This window comes from Eubalaena glacialis, chromosome 19, assembly GCF_028564815.1.
Source record: "Eubalaena glacialis isolate mEubGla1 chromosome 19, mEubGla1.1.hap2.+ XY, whole genome shotgun sequence".
Lineage (NCBI taxonomy): Eukaryota > Metazoa > Chordata > Mammalia > Artiodactyla > Balaenidae > Eubalaena > Eubalaena glacialis.
In genome coordinates this window covers 58498971-58521814 of record NC_083734.1, presented here as the reverse complement: position 1 = coordinate 58521814, position 22844 = coordinate 58498971, and the positions used below count along the sequence as shown (strand labels likewise).

General features: G+C 49.4%; 1 protein-coding gene across 11 annotated transcripts in view; it reads right to left on the bottom strand.

Moving 5' to 3' along the window:
- Positions 1 to 22844, bottom strand: part of SLC39A11 (solute carrier family 39 member 11) — a 424690-nt gene that overhangs the window by 195038 nt on the left and 206808 nt on the right. The gene's annotated exons all lie outside the window — the stretch shown is intronic.

Genomic DNA, 22844 nt, shown 5'->3' with positions numbered 1-22844 from the left:
CTCAAGGTTCGGCTCTTTCGTAATCCACATAGGATGCTGTCACTGTAATTTTATTCGGAACCACGAGGACCCACTTGCGCAGCACAGCACCAGGATCCTTGTTTTGTTTTGTCTTCATTCGTCGTGGCGGGAGTACGTTTGACTTGCACTCAGTAACCTCATGTTATATTGCTCGGCACGGCTTGGGTGCCTTAAAGAGCAATGGGCTCTGACCCAGCGAAGGGCTGAAAGCAGGTAAATGCACAGAGTCAGACGACAGGGCAGGACCAGACGCAGGGAAACGTGTAAGGAGGCCACTGGGATGGTCCAGGCAGGTTACAGTGAGGGATTCAACAAGACCAGTCTTAGTAGGAAGGAATTCAAGAAATATTCAGAAAGCAAAATCAGCAGGGCTTGATAACTAATTTGGGGGATTTGGGGGATCAGAAAAGGAGGAGCGGTAAATGATGCTGAGATTTCTGGCTTGGGAGGCTGAGTAGACTTGGTTCTGTTACATGCTTCCTGGTATGAGGAATAAAGAAGACAGAGAAAGCTGAGGTCAGGGAAAAAGGAGAGCAGGTGTTTCATGTTAGACCCATCAAACCTAAGTGGCTGTCGGACAAACAAGTCAAGATATCCAACAAGAGTAGGGATATTTGTTTCTGACACCCATGAAAGAGAGGTGAACTCAACAATCGATTTGGGGGCCTCAGCCCATAAGTTCTAAGTAGAACTGTGAGCCTGGAGTGAGATCCCCAGGAGAGAATGTGAGTAAAAAGAAAAGAGGGCTGCTGATGAAATGCTAGCAGGAAAAAAAAAAGCGCTAATTCAATGAATAGACAAAGAAGAGAAGTTCCAGAGGGAGATGGGGAAAATGTCACCAGAAAGGAAGGATGAGCTGAGAACCGGGAAGGAGAAGGGATCACAGAAGCGAGGGGAAGATATTTCGAGAAGAGGCAGAGGCTAACCCTTGTAAATCTACCGGGAATTTCAGCAGATGACACAATATCCCGTTGGACCCAATTTTCGGATATTTAGGAGTCTCTGGTGGTCAGGAGGTCATGGGAGGTGAAGAAATGAAGACAGCTAATGTGGCCCTCTATTTTCAGTTCTATTGAAAAGATGAGAAAAGAAAGTGGGTGGTGGCTAGATAGGGGTAGCGGGGCTGAAGGAAAGATGTGGTTTTTTTTCAAGATAAAAGATAAAGAGGCATGTATGAACTGACCTGAAAGAGTTAGGAGAGGAGCGGGTAGAGGGGAAAAAGGAATCTTTGATGGAAGACCAGGTGGGCAGAACACAGACCGACCTTGACCTGGGGGAGCAGACACCTCACCTTCTGGGTCTGAAGGGAAAGAGATGGTTGGTAAACGGATAAATTTGGAGCGAGGGGAGCAGGAAGCTGAGGGTGACCTTGTCTTATTGTCTATTACGAAGTTGTTTGCTGAGAGTTAGAAGGATGAAGGCGGGGAAGTGGCTTAAGGAGTCTGGGGAATCTTTGAATACTCACCTGAATAATCACCGAATGCCTGGTGGAAAGAGCTGGCCATGCCTTGATGGCTGGCAGAGTTGGAGACCTGGAATCCGGAACGGCACTGATCCCCGGGGTTGTGTGTGACCTTTCTCAGCGGCCCCTGGCAGCTCAAGTCAGGAAGCAGAGGTGGCTCGTAGGACTGGACAAGGCTGAGGTCGGAGGACAAGGTGTGAGGGAAGTGAGAGAGCTGGGAAGAGGGCAATTCAGAGGATCACCAGAAACGTCAGAAAGAAACCAAGGAAAGGAGGGATGTCCAAAAAAAAAAAAAAGTGCAAAACAGAGGTCTCTGGAGGAAGTGGGATAACAAGGGGCATGGAAAGATAGGATGCTGAGGTCAGAGGACAGGATACTGGTGTGTAATTGTGAATTGAGAACAAGGCCCAGGGAGTAACAAGGGAGGACCGATGAAGAGCACACCAAGAAGTGTCCACATGGAAGCTGAAAGCGGTGGTGTGTGTGTGTGGGGGGGTGTTGACAAACTCCATTTCCCAGCATTCCTGGCAGCTACGTGGGTCATGTGACTCAGTCCTGGCCAATGACACGTGGGCAGAAGAGATACGTAACATTTCTAGACTTGGCCCCTAAAACATTTCTCACAATGTCCTCCTCGCTTACACTCTTTCTTTGTCTGTAGGTCAAAGGCAGAGGATCTAGTGGGGAACCCTAAGACCCTGGGGGCCACCAGATGGATGGAGTCTGGGGACCAGAATACAGCAAGGAGCATGGGACAGCGTGTGGAGCAGAACACCCCTTCCCAACCTACCCAAACGGGACTGTGGCTGAAGCAAAAAGCAATCCTTTACTGGGGCATTTGGGGCTGTTTGTTACAGCAGTTAGCTTGCGTTGACTGAAACAGGAGTGCTAAAGGCAGACAGCACGAGCCTCAAAGAGGAAGGGCTTTTAATGAAGGGTTAAAATAAGAGTGATATGAACCCTGCCTCTTGGTTGGCTCCACAGCAAGAGGGGCTGAGAGAAGGAGCCTCAACTTGGACAGGACAGCACACAGTAGGTGCTCAATAAAGATTTCTTGACTAAACTCTATGAAGGACCCATATAGATAGAGGTAAGAATCTTGATTTTTACCAACTACTGCACAGGATGAAACGAGCTGCCATGACAAGATAAGGAAAGGCATTTATAACTCTCTTTTCTAATTATGAATGTTACTGAGGGACCAGAATAGATGACAATGAAAAAATACAGAATCTTCTTCTCTTGAGAGTCATAGCGGAAGAAAAAAAAAAGAGATAATTATCTTCCTGGCGAAGAGGAAGGATGAAGAGAAATAGTTTAATAATATTGTATAGTTCCTTCCAGGTTGAGTGGTCGATTTCCCCATTGATTTGGGATGATTTTTTTTCCAGATCTTTTCTAAGTGAGCAGCAGACTATATTGAATCTCTCAGTTCCAGGGCTATAAAAGACACTCTAAATCTCTAGAGATTCTAGGTGGGATGACACCATGCTAAAGCAACTGGTCCACAAACCAGGCACTAGGCTGATTCACACACAATTTTGGGAGTTAGAAAGAGCTCAGCATGGCACTGTTCAGTGAGATTTCTTGGCCACTGCCCACCAAACTCCTTCTCCAACTAACTGACTCACTGGATCCAAGAGACGAGCTGAAGGGATGAGAGCAGCTCGTAGCTCATGGCCAACACTGATGTATTTTCCAGGGTAAGTTGTCCAAGGGGCAATTATGTTACATCAATCACCGGGAAATGAGGTCTTCATCATGATAGCTGTGACTCTGATTTCAAATAGGGTGCCCATCAGGATGAGGGCTTTTGTTCCTTTGTCAAAATGATCGTTTTTACAAAGTTGTAAGAAAACAATACCCCCTCAAAAGAGAGAGAGAGAGAGAGAAAGGGAGAGAGAAAGGATAAAGAAACCTGATACTATTGAGTAAAGGCATGTGGACCAGGAAGTTCAGCCTAACAGTAAGCTCCCTGGCCACCTATACCCACAATTTGTTCCTTGAAACTCATTCCTGCTAGATTGCCTGACACACTTACGTTAGAAGAACAATGGGTAGGAAAAGGGGTGGGGGGAGGAGCTTGACTTTGCTGTCAAAAGCCCCAACACACACATGAGAAGAACCATGGTTAGAAAGAGACTGATTACAACAAGATCTGGTTCTAGACCTTGATGCCACTATTCTAACGGGTACTAGGAAAAAGAAGGGGAGAGGATGTGGAGAAAAGGGAACCCTCCTACACTGTTGGTGGGAATGTAAATTGGTGCAGCCACTATGGAGAACAGTATGGAGGTTCCTTAAAAAACTGAAGACAGAGCTAACATATGATCCAGGAATCCCACTCCTGGGCATATATCTGGAGAAAACTCTAATTCGAAAAGACACATGCACCCCAATGTTCACAGCAGCACAATACCAAGATATGGAAGCAACCCAAATGTCCACTGACAGACGAATGGATAAAGAAGAGGTGGTACAGACATACAATGGAATACTACTCAGCCATAAACAAGAATGAAATAATGCCATTTGCAGCAACATGGATGGACCTGGAGGTTATCACACTAAGTGAAGTAAGTCAGAGAGAGGAAAACAAACATCATATGATATCACTCATATGTGGATTCTAATTTTAAAAAATGATACAGGGCTTCCCTGGTGGTGCAGTGGTTGAGAATCCGCCTGCCAATACAGGGGACACGGGTTCGAGCCCTGGTCTGGGAAGATCCCACATGCCGCGGAGCAACTGGGCCCGTGAGCCACAATTACTGAGCCTGCGCGTCTGGAGCCTGTGCTCCACAACAAGAGAGGCCGCGATAGTGAGAGGTCCGCGCACCGCGATGAAGAGTGGCCCCCGCTCGCCGCAACTAGAGAAAGCCCTGGCACAGAAACGAAGACCCAACACAGCCAAAAATAAATAAATTAATTAATTAAAAAAAAAAATGATACAAATGAACTTATTTACAATACAGAAACAGACTTACAGATATCGAAAACAAACTTATAGGTACCAAAGGGGAAATGTGGGCGGGGGCAGGGATAAATCAGGAGCTTGGGATTAACATACACACACTACTATATATGTAAGACAGATAACCAACAAGGACCTGCTGTATAGCACAGGGAACTATATTCAATATCTTATAATAACCTATAATGGAAAAGTATATATATATGTGTATGTGTGTGTGTGTGTATATATATGTATAACTGAATCACTTTGCTATACACCTGAAACTAACACAACATTGTAAATCAACTATACTTCAATTTTTTTTTTTTTTTTTGGCCACACTGCACGGTTTGCAGGATCTTAGTTCCCCAACCAGGGATTGAACCCAGGCCACTGCAGTGAAAGCACCAAGTCTTAACCACTGGACTGCCAGGAAATTCTCCTAGTATACTTCGATTTAAAAAAAAAAAAAAAGAAAAAGAAAAAGAAGTGCCCCAAAGACCAACATGAGATAGGATAAGTCACTGCTGGGTAGAAAGAGAGTCAGTTCTCTTGGGCTACTAAGGAACTTACTACCCCCATAAAAATACTGTTCTCCTTTTAGATGCTTGCTGACCTCCTGCCACATACCAGAGACTGTTTCCGGTGCTAGGGATACAAAGACAGATATGACACAGCATCTGGAAGAAACAAGTAGTGAGTGAGATCAATACATAAATTCATACAGGAGAATACAAAATAACCAACGCTAATAACAAATATAGGCAAAAACGTTGCAGAGGGAATCTAAAAGAAGGAGCTGTTCCCTCCGCCTGAATGAGTCAGAAATATTTCATAGAGAAAACTATACTTAAGCCGAGTCTCGAAGAATGACTCTGAAATGACCAGGCAGTGGGGAAGACACCTCAAGCAGAGAGGACCATTTCAGGGTAGCATGGAGCGGTGGGGCTGCAGAAGGTGCATCTGGGGTGCTGGGCTGAGGTCGGATTGGGAAGGCCTCCTGCATGAGGCTGGACTTCGGACTTGATCCTACAAGCAGCAAGAAGCCATCGAGAAGTGCCGCAAGGGGGGACCGCGTGCATCCTATTTGCCGCCGTCTCCCCAGAACCTAGCACGGTGACTGACACGTAGCCCTATCTTTGCTTAAGTGATTAAAAGCAGAAGAACGTGGAGGTTTGGGGGGGTTTTGGGGGAGGGCGGCTATTTCAAGAGGAATACCGCTGGTAGCACGGCTGGGAATGGGGTGGGGATGGGAAGGAAGAGGCGGGTGGCAGGGGAAGGAGGGCAGCAAGCAGGAGACAAGCCAGCTGGCGAACATTCCCCAAGATGTCAGTGCTTGGAGAGAAAGCAACCTCCCTGGCCTGGTTTGAAAACTGCCCAGATGGGCCAAATACTTCCCTAAATGTGCTGTTCAGATGAAGAAGAGCCTTTCCCGACCCTTCCTCTAAAGAGAAGCAAAGCACTTCAGCTGCTAACTCCCCACCAGCCGTAACAAAGTCTCCACTTCCATTTTCCTCCTCCTTCTCTATTTTCTGTTCTTCCAACTCAGCGCTCCCCACCATAGTGTGCTTTGAGATCAAGGAAAGAAAATTCCACGTTTGCATCACCTTCAGCAAAACCTGGTTGAGAATGTTCAATAAACTCTTTCTCTCTGAAGAACGGATGGAAAGGGGTATTTTATTTCACCAAATACTGTAGTTCAATGAAAACTGCTAATATAGATCATACACAAGTTGCCAATTTTGAAAGAATTAGTGGTTAATAAAGCGCACTAATCCCAAAGCCCTATTAAAGATATTTTTAATCCTTTTTTTTTTCTGCCGTGTGTATGTATGATTCAGTAACTGTAAATCAACAGTCCTCAGCGAATCTAACTTATTTTATGGTACTATGAAAACAGTTTCCAAGTTATACGATTTTTCAATAGATGGAATTTTTACAACAAATATTAGAAGCATATAATATGATCCACAGCCCAAGGGAGCACACTGGGGAGATTATCCACAACACTCCTTCATTCGCTCGGTAAACATTTATTAGCGCTGTACCCCACACACGGCTCCAAAAGATGAATAAATACCAGGCTGGAACTATCCCACTTCTGGGTATTTATCCACGTAATATGAAAACACTCATTCGAAAAGATACATGCACCGCTATGTCCATCGTGGCATCATTGACAACAGCCAAAATACGGAAACAACTTAAGTAACCCATCTGTGCATGAATAAAGAAGATGTGGTCTATATGTACAATGCACTGCTGCTCAGCCATAAAAAAAGGATGAAATCTTGCTACTGCAACACCATGGATGCACTTGAGGGTATTATGCTAAATGAAATGTCAGTTGGAGAAAGACAAATATTGTATGATTTTGCTTATACGTGGAATCTAAAACACGAACAAAAAACAAAATAAATGAACAAACCAAACAAACAAAAATAAGCATGTAGATACAGAGAACAGAGTAGCGGTTACCAAAGGGGGAGGGGTGGGGGGGTGGGACAAAACGGGTAAAGGGGCTCAACTGCATGGTGACTGAGGGACACTAAGTTTTTGTAGGGTATACAGAAGTAGAAATATAATGTTATCCCCATGAAATGTATATAATGCTATAAATCAATATTACCTCAAGAAAAAATAAATTCTACATACACAAATGTGTGCACATGGGCATGTGTACACACTGGCATGCACACACAAACATGCATACATGCACAGTTGCGCACATGTACATACATGTATGCGCACGTGTACATACTCATATACAAACCTGCATCAACATGCGTGCACATGCATGCACATATGCAGCGTGATACACATGAACACACATCCAGATGAAGGCACACATACATGTGCGTGCTAGTACACATGCATGCACACACTCCAGGCCCACGTGTGCACACTTGTGCACAATACATGTGCACGCACTTGCATCACGTCCGCACATGCACACACGCAGACATGTTTGCACGTACACACATGTACACACTCGTAGACACACGTGAATGTGCAGGGTGCGTGCGTGCATGTGTACACACACTTGCATTCATGTACACACGTGCACACACATGCATCTGTGCTCATGCATGCACCACATACACACCGCCCTTGTTTTCTTTTGTCTTCTACAGTGGCCAAGCCTGGTAGAACCCAGATCTCTTGCCTCCAGACCCAGCACTCTTTCCTCCACAGCAGCCGCTCAACGCTCAGGGAAACTACTGCCAAGAGAAAGCAGACAATGTTTCTTGCAGGGCAGGAGGTGACGTTTCATGGATCACGCGGTGTCCAGCCTGAGTGGCTGCCAAGCGTCCAGAGATATTTGGGTAAAAGCCACTTAACTGAGCCCCATCAGCCCAAGTAATGGGGTTGCAACCTCTCTGACTTCATCCAGGAACTTCAATGGCTTTTTAGAAATCCAAACATGGAAAAAGGAAACACAGCGACCTTCTGAGGTGGGCATTAGCTGTGCTGGGCTTAACAGTGCCTGGGCTGAAACGGTCCTGCCTGGGTCCAAACTGGGTGAACAGGAAGCCCCAATGCCCTAACTGTACCCGCCCACCCCCAGCTTCCCGCTCCTCCCCTCCCCAACCACTACTTGCTCAAAGTTGGAGGTGGAGGGGAAGGAAAAAAAGCTCCTGGAATCTCCCTCCTAAGCCTGCACCAGACCCTGAATCCCACTGGCTTCCTCATCCACAAGCCCAACAATCACAGCCATCTAAAGGTTTTTGTTTTGTTTTTCTGTAAATCCCACGTTCTTTGTGTCGAGTCCTGATTCGAGGAGGGGAGAATAGAATCCTACCACAAGGCAAGGGTCTGATAGACTTGGTGATCTCTCTCATTCTCCTTCATTTCTTCAACACTACAATCCCCCTTCACCAACGTTCGCCACCTCTAAAGCACATATCTCATCACTGGGATTACGGCGATGGACAAAACAGAGAAATCCCAAGGTCTCTGGAACTTACATTCAGGAGGGGAGACGGGCCACAAAGAAACGCACGTGTAAACAGGAGGTCTGCGCGCCATGAGTGCGGCCGAGAGAGACGGAGAGGAAGAGTGGCTGGGGGTGCTCTTCAGTGGGAGGTGATCGCCTCTCCACGGGGTGTCATTTGAGCAGAGAGGTTAGTACAGGAGGACCAAGCCCCGGGGACAGCCAGAGGGAAGGGCAGGTCGAAGGCTCGTGCGTTTGAGGACCTGCCAGGTCCAGTGAGGATGAGAAGCAGGAGAGAGGTGGGGGTCACAGTAGATGAGACCACAAGGGCAGCCAGAAGCCTAGAAGCCCAAGGTTAGGTCCCCAGGACTTGGTTCTGACACAATCTGATTTGCATTTTTATAGGGTCACTCGGCTGGCTCGCCGGAAAACCGACTGTAGGAGGGAAGAGTGAACGGGATCGGTGAGGGGGCAGGTGCAGCCCCCCAGGGCAGAGAAGATGGTGGTAAGTAACTGGGAGCAACTATTTCGCGGGAGCCTCATCAGACAGCCTTGTCTGTAGTTATGAATGCAGCAACAACAATAAACAACAGAAGCCACGCTTGCAGGCGCTTCTGAGACACTGGGCTTGGAGAGCGGATGCTAATTAGGGAAGTGCAGCCGTTGGAGGGTCCGCATCCACAGGCAACCACGCAGAGGGGGGCCCTTGTTTTCAGCTGCTTCTTCCCCCTAAGCAGAACGCAAGCTTCAAAATATCACCTTCACGCCTATCAGAGAAAGAAAGCACGCTGCCCTCCAGAAGAATGATGTTGCATGAGGTCATAACACCGAAGAATCCATCAGAATACCAGCAATGCTGGTAAGACGTGAAAAATAGGGTTTAAGCAAAGTTGGCGAGAGAGCTTTCTCCCTGCAGATTTATGAGAACCAAGGCTGAAAACCAATGAGGTGGCCTCAACGGCTGGAATTCCAACGTGGGCCAGAATCGTGGGTGATGAAGGCTTTTAACTGCAGGTACTGGACCTCTCATACCACGCAGGAGGCTGTCCTCGTCCACAGTCCTCCCTCCGCCGGGGTGAAGGCCACTGCATCCCGAAGATGATCAGCGCGGGGCTCAGCGTCTGACCCCCAGACAATGCATTAGAGGTGTGGGCTGCAGGGGAAGGTCGGGGCCTGACAGTAAGAGCCCTGCCCTCTCAGGCTGGGGACCAAGACAACAGCCTCAGGCGTGCCCTGACTCCCTTTATGAGAAGCGAAGACCCAGGCGAGGCACGGATGAAAACGACGCCCCGGGTGGGAGGACGGGGAAAGCAGACCGCAGGGGAGAGGCTGCAGCTCACACCTGGATACCTACTGAAAGATTCCATCACTGTCTTCCCCACCAGTCTGGCAGGGCAGGACCACATCCGCGTTTGCGCGCCACTCCACTCCCAGCAGATGGCGCTGCGCCTGACACGCTGTATGCGTTTTGATGATACTGGCTGTAGTGGATGGAACAGCATCCCCTGCCCCCCAAAATTCACGTCCATCTGGAACCTCAGAACGTAAGCTTATCTGAAAACGGGGTTTTCGCAGATGTAATAAAGTTAAGGGTATACTGGCGTAGGGTGGGCCCTGAATCCCACGAGTGGGTCCTTATAAGAGGAGAAGACACACAGAGAGGGAGGAGGCCATGTGGAGACAGAGGCAGAGGTTGGAGTGATGCAGCTACAAGTCAAGGATTGCGGGGAGCCACCAGAAGTTAGGAAGAGGCAAGGAAGGAGCCTCCCCAAAAGCCTTCAGGAGAGCGTGGATGGCCCCGCTGACACCTTCATTTCACTCCTGGCCTCCAGAACCATGAGAATACAAATTTCTATTGTTTTAAGCCATCCAAGTTTACGGTCATTTGTTACAGCTGCCCTAGGAAACTAATACGGAAGCTCAGGGAGGAACGAATGAATGAACGAATGAGCAAAGGAAAGGGAAGGCTGGTTCACACCACCACACCAAGAGCCGGTATATGTAGACAGGATAACTGGACATGCTTTGAAAAACCAGTAAAAGAAAGAACAGGTTTGACATGCAGCTGGTGGAAATAAACCAGAAAGCGTAGTATTAGCTTAAAAACCGCTTTATTCTCGTGGGCACCCCTCTGCCCAGGAGGGATGCTCGGTAAGACCCAAGTCCTTTCCCTGGCACTCACTCTCTGTCCCCGTGGCCATTACAGAGTAGAGCTGGCCTCACAAATAGGTAGTGGAACCCAAGAATTATTTTTTTCCGTTTAGTCAAAGATGCTCAATTGTAGTTAGGAAAAAGTTTAGGAAGAAGGTCATTCAGAAACTCCATCCAGGGACACAGGAGTGGCCACTGGCAGAACAGGCATGCAAGGGCAGGCCTGGCTTCTTGGACGGATGCTCCCCAGCAAAAGACCATTTCAGCCCCTGATGCTGGGTGTCTTGGAGCCACACCCCAACCTGCAATAGCTCCTAGTTTCTAAGACGCCCCTTGTCAGGCATGAGAAAAAGAATCCAAGCTTTGGGCTTCCCTGGTGGCGCAGTGGTTAAGAATCTGCCTGCCAATGCAGGGGACACGGGTTCGAGCCCTGGTCTGGGAAGATCCCACATGCCGCGGAGCAACTAAGCCCGTGCGCCACAACTACTGAGCCTGCGCTCTAGAGCCCGCGAGCCACAACTACTGAGCCCGCGTGCCACAACTACTGAAGCCCGCATGCCTAGAGCCCGTGCTCCACAACAAGAGAAGCCACTGCAATGAGAAGCCCGCGCACCGCAACGAAGAGTAGCCCCCGCTCGCCGCAACTAGAGAAAGCCCGCAAGCAGCAACGAAGACCCAATGCAGCCAAAAATAAATAAAGAATATATTTTAAAAAAAAGAATCCAAGTTTGCCCGTGCTCTGCAGCCACCATTTGTAATAAGTCCAGCAGCTGTGAAGACGTCAGATGCTTTATTTGCTGGACCGAGGCTGTAGAGGCCTGAGCTGCGCCACGGCACAGAGGGGCAGCCGACCCCCAGAGGAATCAGCAGACACGAGATCTCCCGGAGCCTGGGAGCACCAGATCATTCATCTTCATGTTTTTATTTTCCATTAAATTTGAAAGGGGGGAAGTGGGAAGAGAAGAGAATGGGGGGAAACAATCATAATTTTTCAAAAGAATTGGGCTTGACTGGTCTTTTATCTGTCTGGAATGATCTGTCTGCCTGGAGGAAAAGGGGACAAAAGATCCTGGAGGCTCAATAACCAGCCTCCTTCCCTTACCTGTAAACTCAGCTGTACCTGCCCTGAAACCACCACCCTGCCTTCCTCTCCACTTCTGCCGCATACAGAATGGGAGCCTGTGAGCTCCCGGGCAGGGAAACACGCTGGTGGCCACGATTCTTTCTTTTTTAATTCCTTGGGGTTTTTTTTTCGTTTATTTTTTCTCTTTTTTTTTTGGCCGCGTGGCTCGCGGTATCTTAGTTCCCCGACTAGGGATCGAACCCAGGTCCTCGGCAGTGAGAGCGCCGAGTCCTAACCACTGGACCGCCAGGGAATTCCCCACACTTCTGGTTACCGCTGACTGTGGGACTGGATGCTGGTCGCTCGGGACCCTGAGATGAAGAAGACACAGCTCGGGCCTTGCTGGGGAAAGGGACTTCAGAAACCAGTAATTCCCAGCAGTAACTCCTGCAGGGGAGGGGAAGACAGAGATGAAGGAGCAGTGAGGGAGCCCGGTGATGGAAGCCGGGAAGGACTCTTCCAGGAGTAAGCGTGCTCTAAAATGAAGGTCTCTGTCCCCACAAAACTCATAGGTTGAAACCTAATCCCCAGTGTGATGGTATCAGGTGCCGGGGCCTTTGGAAGGTGAGCAGGCTGCACCCTCACGAATGGGATTAGCACCCTTATGAGAAAGAGACTGAAACCGAGAAGAGTGATCACTGACTGCAGAGAAAGGCAACGGCGGACGATGCCACTGGGTCACAGCTGCTGCTGGAGGCCTCTCTGCTGACCACAAGCCTCTGGCCTCTCACCCCATCATTCTTGACCTTCGACCCCTATGCTGTACGCCTGTGCAGAAAGCCACAGGCTGCACGTGATGGAGGTGACCCGGCCATATGGAGCGGGGTTAGGAAGGGAGGATTTTCCCCAGAATTCTGCTCCCCGTCCCCATCTGTCGCCCTAGGGACACCGAATTTAGGACCTACAGGCCCCTGGACAAGCGCCATGCCGGACTGCCCACCTGGAGGGGCAAAACCTCAACTGGACGCGCAACCAACCGCCTGTCCCCACCCCTCCCCCATCCATTCACTGTGAATTAGACTCCCCTGGACTGCTCAGGGGGAGCCCTGCCAAGAGGGAGGACAAACAAAGAGACAGCGGCAGTGCCCAGCTGGCCCTCAGATGTGCCAGCATTTTCCAGGCCATATTCCACCCGAGTGCCTGTAAAGCAAGACAATTTGTGCTTGTTAAAAATGGGGGCATGTTGACCCCTTACACGTCTTCAGAAAAATCATCTCATCACTAGGTTCTGGTCTACTTAGAGCTCTGTCTACAAGGCACTGCAAACATGCCAGGTGTCCTCTCTACCAGGAGCATCTTGGGAGCAGGGGCACATACGTAGCCTGGAGCACGTCCTCAGGACATGCCTCTCAGAGTCGATGGCACAAACGCAAGTGCACACCTCTGCGGACACATTGTGTCAGGCCAGCCCCCAAGTCCAAGTCACCTCGGTTCTTCTTTTTCTTGGATGGGCTTCTCCTAACCTGATCCCAGCAGATACTGATCCGATCTGCTCTTAGATTTCACTTTCCAAGAACAGGTGCTTCTGCGTCTCCTGCATTACCTGTCCTGGCAAACGCCATTTCCATGCTGCTCTAACCTCTGGTTTCAACCTCCACCCCTGCAATGACCACTCGTAGCATTGACAGTAAGAAGGTCTCAATGCTTAATGTTTGTTTTAAGCTCACGACTAGATAGATTACACCAGAAGGGCAAGAATTAGGAGTCCAGCCAGAGGACATCTAAAAGTTCCTGTTAAGTCATACGGGGAAAAGATCAGATCCACAGAGGTCAGTGATGGCAAAGGCAAGCAGGTGGGAAATTGGCTGGGGGTTCGTGTCCATAGCTCTGACCCTGTCGAGAAGTCCAGAAGAAAAGGTGAGGGAGTCAGCCAGAAATCTGAGCTGCAAACGGCCAGGAAGCCAGGCCAAGGAGTCCTACGAAGTCAGGATGGAGACATGGGCACTACAGGTCAGGATGGCACCCCTGCCTTTGGAAGCAGCATTATGGTCTCTACTTCCTTCCTACCCAAACCAGAACTGGGCTTCGGGCTCAGCTGAATCTGAGCCTACAGGAGGAAAAGGTGGATAGCCTCTGGAGCACAGGGCTAGGGAGGTACGATGCCAGACAATTTCTGATCCAGTGCCCGGAAGGATGCCCATGCCTAGGGTATTTCAGTTGGCCTGCTGTGTTTCAAGAGACAGACACTGAATCCTCCTGACTCCAAGTGATGACAAGGCAACTCATCTGAAATAGACCCTGTTTCATGAAACGTGGCTCTAATGGACAACACAGAATAATACCCACTGGCAGAGCTCCTTAAATAAATCTCATAAAGGGCCTAAAATCAAAATCCAGTTATGTCTCAGATAATCCTTCCCCTCTAGGGCAAACTTTACAGACCCCTACGGTATTTCTTCTCTCGTCCACCTGATGATGTTCGGTTGGAAACCTAGATGCAAACGTGACAGAGTAGATCCAGGCCACCCTTCAAGACACATCCCGCCAGCAAAGCCCCTGAGTCAACTCCTGCATCTGCGAGCCAGGGTAGCCTCATCAAAACGCCTGCTCCTGCCCGAGAAGCTCTGACAGCTAGTTTCCCTACCTACCGCGTGAGATACCGCCGTCCAGAAGCCAGAAGACTGGATGATTAAAGCCCCACACTCGCAAGGGGAGGGAAGTGGGCGGCAGAGCTGGCATTTAGGAAGCAGTGATCTTTCCCGTGTTTTTCTTCAGGGGTCTCTCCTGTGCGCATTTCTCCCGGTCCTGGGAGGGGTGTGGAAGGAAAGCACTGTCAGAAGAGAATGAGTCAGGAAGATGGCATTAGACCTCCTTCCTACATGGAGCCAGAACCCAAGTGGAAACGGGCACCCATCTTCCTGCCTCACAAACATCCTAAAATAGCTGTCCTTTCTCCCCCTCCTCCCCGAAGACAACGAACAGCTCTAACTGCTCCGCATCCCACCTCCACTCAGCTGGGCCCCCGAACAGGCCCCGGCACATCTTCCTACCGCATATAGAGACGACAACCCCAAACCCTCCAGCAGACAGCTCTGCACGCAGGGCCAGTGCCATAGGACGTGGTGAACCAGCCCAGGGAAGTCACAGAAGAAGAGGGAGGGTTAGTGTGCAAGGGGGAAAAGAAGGGGATGGAAGGAAGAGAACAGCTGCTCCTGGGCGTGGGGATGTGCATGGGAGTGGAGGGGGAACGCAGAGAGAACAGCAGAGAAAGAGCTGGTCTCCAGCCTGGCTCTCATCTGGTCCACAGAGCACTCAAAGCATCCTGGGATGCCCTTGGTCAGGCCTCCGGGCAGGCATGGCCCTGATGACCCTGCAGGGTAGGACCTTTCCTCCTCTTCTCTCTCTCTCTCCACGTGTTCTTTCTCCAGGACCCACCACAAGCGAGACCCCAGACTAGCCTCTGGCATCCCGGGCTGGTCCCTTCTGTGACTGCCCTCACCAAAACCTCAGGCTTCAGTGGCCAGACCCCCAACACTGGCATATTAACCACCCAGCCTGATAAACCCACAGCTGGGAGTGGGAAGAACCTAGGAGCCTCCGTGCTTTTTCAAATAAAGGGCCTTTGAATAGTATTCTTCTGGAGGTAGAAGGCAGGAGGAATCGTGGGAGAGAGATTTCGGGGGAGGTAAGGTCTTAGCACCCCCTCCAAAGCACTGCTGGAATGTGCTTCCCATATGGACCGGGCCCAACTCACCACCTTAGAACCCAAACAATATGGTCACACCTGACCAAGATGGTACACAATTAGCCACATGACACCACGCAGCTATCCATACCATCTCTGCCAGGAGCACGAGGAGAGTTACCCAGAGACCCTTGGCTTACTAGGCTGGCTCTCAACGAAAGCAGATCCACACAGACCATCACGGCGGACAGGTCTCTTAAGGAAGGCTCTGAAGAAGCATCTACTCCAATGGAAATGACCACCACTGTCAGTGAGAGAGGAGCTGGGGATGCCATGGGAATGACGCCAGGTGGGTGCTATATAACAGAGGGCGAAGGGACCCCAGGATGCTGGCAGTCAGCACATGGGTGAGACCTGTACCCTGGCTGGCTTAGCTTGGGCTGCTGGGACATACCACCATAGCCTGGGGGGGCTTAAACAGCAAAAACGTATTTCTCACTCTCCTGGATGCTGGAAGGCCAAGATCAAGGTGCCAGCAGATTTGGTTCTTGGCAAGGGCCTGGTTTGCAGATGCTCTCGTTGTATCCTCACGAGGCCGGGGGCACAAAGAAAAGCCAGATCTCTCCTGTCTCTTCTTACAAGGGCACTAACTTCATTGTGAGGACCTCGCCCTCATGACCTAGTTGCCTCCACAAGGCCCCACCTCCTAATGATATCACATCGGGAATGAGCGTTTCAACACACGAATTTGGGGGAGACACAAACATGCAGTCCAAACAGCAGTTAATTCCAGTTTGACAGGGAGCAGAGACCTTTGGCTGCCCCCATGCCGAAACTATGACCATATCTACTCAGGCAAGAAAGGATGCTGACCAGAGACATTTCCAAATTTTAAACCATGACCAGAGATGTTTTCACATTCTCCAAACCATGGGAGACCAGTTAGGCTGTCTTATAGCATACGAAGATTAACCGAAAAGTATCTCCATATGTGGAACCCCAAAGCTGAACTGAGGTGTCTCAAAACTATACCGCTCAGATGACTGAAAATGATCTCAGAGAATGGTTTCCTTAGAACTGGTGCATTCTAGAAAGTTCTAACTAGTCACGTGCACCGTTCTGGCTAAAGAGGGTTCAACAGCCCAGAAGGTATGAGAAGTGCTGTCCTGGGGGGAGTACTGAACTGTGAGGGGTCTGGCACTTCAGAAACCCGTTTAACTGGAATCACATTTTCCGAGCTCGTTTGCCCAGAGAATACTCTTTTCACTAGTGATCTCCTGGCACCCAAGGGAAGGGTCTCCGTGGTACACACTCTGGGGAGACTGACTTGGAAAACTATAAAGGAAAAGCTGCTCCAGGGGTTTATAAGCTGCACTTCAGAGGTTCAGGAACCATCCAAAATCCTAAGGGAAAAAAGTATATACTTTTAGGGAAGAGGATTCTTGGCTTCGATAGAGTCCCAATAGGGCCGTATTGGCAAAAATAAAGAGTTGCTTATCTGGGCCAAATCCCTTGCACATCAGGAAACCGGGGCCAGTTTGCTCGCGTTTCTCTGGCAGTTACTGGAGAAGGTTGGACCAGAACCGGAGTCTCCTCATTCCTGAAACTCTGTTCTTGGACCACAATCACCCTGGCCACAGCTCCACGCTTCCCACCATATCTCTGTGGGACTTTTACTGGAGACCCAGTACAGATTCTTTTCTCTTGTTTAAAACATATTAAAACCCACCTATAAACTAGGCAATTGAGTAATTATACCTTTAGAAATAGATCTTCCCCACACATGCAAAATAAAATAGTATCACCGACTCCACCATACAGACTCGGAAATTAACCAGGTTTTAGAACTTCACCCCAAAACATTCTGCTTGTAAACATCCTGTGCTCTCCCTCACCTGGCACCTCTGTGACGTGCTGTGTCCAGGGAAGAGCTGATATCATATTAGATATTGCACAGAACGGACACTGAATAAACCGCAGCATGGTCTTTGGGTCCTAGACTCATCCATGGAACAAATCTTTCCCAAGCATCTGCTGTGTGTCAAGCACTGGTCCAGGCACTAGGAATGTGACAAAAGATAAAAGGTGGACAAAGAGGGCCCTTGCCCTCAGGGAAGTGACATTCTAATGGGGGAAGTGAACAAAAAGCCAGTAAATAAATAAACAAGATTGTATCAAGAGAATAAGTATAAGAAAGAAACAGGTTAATGTGGTCCAGAGAAATAAGTGGGCTATAGGAGCTGAGGAGTGAATGAAGAATGAAGAGGAGCCAGCCGTGAGAAGAGCGGAGGGACAGGCATTCTAAAGCAGAGGGCACAGTCTGTGCAAAGGCCCTGTGGCAGGAATGAGCTTAGTGTGTTTGCTGACTAGAAAGCAGGCCAATGTGGCTGGAGCAGGATGAGTGGAGGGGACAGGGGGTGTGAGCTGAGGCTGGAAAGGTAGCCCAGATGCAGAGCACACAGGGCCTCATCTGCCACGAAAAGGAGCTCGGGTCTGGGAATGAGAAGGAATGCAGAAAGCACAGAGCCGAGCTTCTTTTCATGGCATACGAGGCCCTGTGCGCTCTGGGTCTGAGCTTCCTTTCCAGCCTCAGCTCATCCCTTTTCCCCTCCACTCATCCTGCTCCAGCCACACTGGCTTTCCTTCTATTCCCCAAACACAGCAAGCTCCTTCCTGCCCCCAGGCCTCTGTACGTGCTGTGGCCCCTGCCTGTCCGTGGAGTAGCAACCAGTCCAAGGCGACTGGAGTTCAACGTTCGTGAGTAAGAGTGGAGGAAGCCGAGGCCAGGGGCCAGCTTGTGAGGGCTTTGAGCTTCAAGCTGAGGATTGAGACTTTATCCTGGAGATGATGGGAAGCCAGTGACCAATTTTAAGCAGGGGAGTAATAAACTGGAGAGGTGAGACTCCAGGCAAGCAAATCTTTAAGGAGTCTAGGGAAATAGCCAGGCAGGAGATGACACGAACACGACACAACCAAGTGGGGCAGAAGCTGGGAGGAAAGGGATGGATTTGAGATGTTTTTAAGGAAGAGAATCAAATGGGCGTGAAACACCCAAAGGCGACTTTGGGATTCTGACTTGGGTGGACGAGTGGCTTCATTCAGCAGTGGAAGGAATACACAAAGACAGATTTGGACAGTGAGAAATAAAGTTAGTTTTGGAAAAGTTGAGTCTGATGGACATGTCACTTTGGACGTTTCTAATAAGCAGTTGAAAATTCAGGGCTGGTGCTCAAGAAACAGTTCTGAGGTACATTTTAGGATTTGGGGTTCACAGGCATACTGTTGGGGATAATTGGTGCTGTCGGCATGAAAGAAATCACCCAGGGGGCGTGCAGAAAGTGGTCAGCCAAAGAAAAGTAAGAGCTTCAGAGAGAGCCAGACCCTGCTTTATCCTCTGGCTTTTCCACCTAATACATGGGGGTGTTGAACAAGCAGGCCTCCGTGGGCCCCAATTTCATCTCCAGCCAGGACAGTCCTATAATGTGCACCCTGCAAGGGTTTTTGAGAGTTTGCGCTTCGCAGCGTCTGCAGAGCGCCTGGCACACAGGAGGTACTGAAGCCACGCCCACTCTTAGAAGCAGTCAAAGAAACAGGAGAACCTGGAGACAGTGACGACTTAAATCAAAAGAGGAAGGGGTATATGTATAACCGATTCACTTTGCTGTACACCTGAAACTAACAACGCTGTAAATCAACTACACTCCAATAAAAATTTTTTTAAAAAAAAGGAGGAAGGGGTTATTAATATTATTCACACCCTGGAGGTCACGTAAGACGAGATGATTAAATACGTAAGACAGGGTCCCCAAGGAAAGCAGCTCCAGCAGATGAGTAGGGGAAAGATCCTGAAGGCATCACACTGAGGAGTGAACGTTGGGTTAGAGGCACCAGTGAGAGCATCTAACTTGGCGCTGTCCGTGCCAAGGGCACGCTGACGTGGAGAAGGCAGAGGACGTAATCAAGACGGCAATCGTACGCGTGACCCCCCATCCCAGCCCTGACCGCACCATCCCACGGCCCCGCCCCTGAGCTCCACCACCTTCTCTAACTTCTCCCCCATCCCTCCCGCTGCCACGGGCAATTAGCTCGAAAACTTTGACTTGTGAGATAGCTGACCATCAAGAGCTCCCCCCAGACACAGTTCCAGGATGGCAGCAAAATACACATTCCGGCTGCTCTGTTTCTTCTCGGGTAACAAAGTAGGAGTACAACCATTCTAATATTTGTGTCTAGTTCCCAAAAGTCCCGATTTATACTCTGAATGCCCAAATGTCCTCAGCCTACATTTCAGATTGGTGTAGACCAGAGAAAGTTAGCGATGAGTTAAGAGGGCAGCAGCGAGACAGAAGATGTAAGGTACAAAAAAGCATTTTTTTAACGGACAGCCTTGAGCATCTTTATAAGCTGAATGAAAGAAATCAACGCAGGGGCTACTGTTGTAAAAGCAATAAAGGAAAAGCTAACTGTTGAGATAAGCTCCCTAAAGAGATGAGAATACAGCTGGAGAAATTAATGCTGCAGAAAGAGGGGGGTCTGACTTCCTCTGAAAGGAAGTAGTAGGAGGAGTGCAAAGTCAAGGTACATTTCTTGGCAAAGGGGAAGGAAGTTGATGGAGTCCCTTCCCGGGAGGCTCTATTTGCTCAGTAAAATAGGAGGTGACATCATCTGTTGAGAATGAAAATTCTGAAAGGCAAGGACGAGGCAGGAGGTGTGGGGAGACAGGTAAAGATTTGGACTGGTCACCATGGGAAACAAGCAAGGGAGCACACGTGGTGTGTGTTAAAGGCTCGGGAACTTTCACTCAAGGCTCATCCTTGGTTAGAGATCATGACCTTGACGGGGAGACCACCTGCAGTGCCATGGGGTTATGGGCCAGCTCTCCGGCAACCAGGCCACTTCTCTGGTTGAAAAACCAAGAAGAGACCTGGTAGAAAAAAACTTCAGTGTGCATATATCATAATCACTGTGCCATATCCTTCCAATGTCTTCAGTTCCAGTCGACAAGGGAAATGTGTAAATATCAGGAAGTCTGGATGTCAGCGTTGGAAAGTTAAAATGCGCAATTGCAAAAGGAAAAGAAATCCGTATGTAAAAGTCTGACTATCTGAGCCTTTCGTTCATGGAGGGGTTTTGTTTTTTTGCTTTTGTTGGCCAGGCAAGTCATTCCACTGGCGTTCGAGGGGCACCGTTGAATGAGTTTCTTCTTAAGTGGGAAAATTTGATTGATTCTTTCTTTGTGGATATTTTGCTGCCCTCACGTCAGCTGCACCCAGCCTTGAAAGCTTGTTGTCACCCCCACCCCAGGTGTTAATCATGCAGATGTTTTGACATCTAGGGGATCCTGCCAATCCAGGCGACCTGGGGAATGACGGTCCCTCCCAGGACTAGCTAATTCCTAAAGAGAGTAAACAACTTACCTGGGAGAAGAATGCCTCTTAGACACAGACCAACCATCACCTTATCAAACTCTCACACACCAGGCCAGGCACTGGACCACCAGGGACAGCTCCTAGAGCCTGAAGCTTACCGGAATTACTCAGTCAGTGCTAAGCTGTTTACCGTGCCTGCCTTGCTTTTCCCACAGAAACCTCGGTAAAGGCTCTGGCCTGGGCTTTCCCCTCCCTCCTGCCCTCTGTCTCCAGACCCCCCAACCATGCTTCTGCGGCGGCCCTGTGTGCCCTGACATGCCCCTTCCTCTTGGGGAATGTAGGTAAGAAATTCTTCCTTCCAGGTCATCGCTCAGTCACCTCCATATCAAAATCCCACGGGGCCAAATGAGACACCCACTCCCCCCCCCCACCTCCATGCTCCTCTCTCCAGCCATCACCCCTGTCCGGCTCCCCGCACCTCTAACTCACATGCTAGCACCTTGCTAATCCTGGCAGTGGGTGACAGCTGAGCCAGTCGGATGAGAAGCCCCAAACCAGAGGGACCAGATGGTCCCGACCATAGCCAGCCTGGAGCAGCTCACGCCGTGGCAGCTCCTAGATTCACACCTTTGTGACTGTTTTAACTGAAATGTCCCTGAATTCGTTGTTTTTTTTTAAACTGCTAAGTAGACATTTTTAAGAAACCTCCACTTTTCTCTTTGTGCAAACAGAAACCAGCCACCCACACCCACGGAACCGTATGCCGAAGTCTAGTGCCGACGGCAAAACACGTGTCCACGTGTCTGGACTTACCCAGGGATGCTCCAGTACACAGAGGAGATCTGGTCTTTTGTTTTACAAAAGGGGATTGTGTTGGGGGGGAGCCGCTCCATCCTTCAGAACAATGGGAATTTCTGCTCAGTGAGTGAGCCCTGGAGTTCACTGCATGTGACTGCTCCATTAATCTCAATACTACATGGAATACTCCATGGAATACTCCATTAATCTCAATACTCCACGGAATACTCCATTAATCTCAATACTCCATGGAATACTCCACGGAATACTCCATTAATCTCAATACTACATGGAATCTCCAAGACAGGGCGTGCTGGAAGTCATCTCACAGTAGTGAAACGCACGCACATTACACGCGTGCACGCGCACACACACACACACACACACACACACACACACTGTGCACACACACAAACACCCAAACTTAGAACAGGAGAGAAGAAAGACCTTAAAACACTATTTGATTGCCTCGAACATAAATATAACCATATGGCACCAATTCTGGCCACACTGGCTAAGGCAGGCCTCCAGGCTCCTACAAGTATTTCTGGGAGGCCTCAGGCCAGTCCCAGGAGCTCCGCCGAGGTCCCACTGCTATGCAGGCGGCAAGTACTGCATCTTCCTTTTCTTTCTTTCCTAGTCTTCTTCTGGGCCTCCTCACCTGGAGGCAGCCGTGTCCAGCTGTCATCACGGCGGCAGCTTAGCTGGGACCTACGGCCATTTCTCCAGGATGTCACTCCTCCTATTTCACAAGCTCTCCTTTCTCTGCTCTCTCTCCTTAGTACTTGGGCAGGAACCCAACAGTTGAAATTGAACCAGAGGCCAAGTTCAAAGGAGAAAGCCCAGCCTCCCCTTGGCCCCTGAGTCTGTCTTCCTGGGCCCACGTGTGGCTGGCTTCCCTTCTCCAAGAACAAACGCTGCCAGGAGGCTCCCGCGTCCCATCTGCGCCTTGACTCACGTCAAGCCCACCTGATCAATTTATCACACGTGCCCAGACAGGGCAGCTTCCCACTAGCAGACACAGCTTAAGCTCAAGCCAGGAGTATACACACGCCCCATACACACAGGGAGACTGCACACTTAGTCAAGGTTGTGATGGAACTGTACACTTCTGAGAACTTCCACAAATTTAATGGGGGTAAGAGGAAGTTGGAAAGAGGAGGGGTGTAAACGTCATGATTGGCTAAGGGCTTCCCTCCCTAACCTCGGTGACCAGGTAAGAAGTGATCCTCCCCTTGGTAAAATGATACCCAAAGAAGCGAGCAGCTCCCCACCCCCACTGCGATGCCTCAGCCACTGTAGGACACATAACGCTGCCGAGAGGAGCCGTGAGTTCTTGGCTATATCCCACAACCCGCCAACTAAAGATGCGCAAGAGTTAACACTCTCTTCCCCGCTTCCTGGG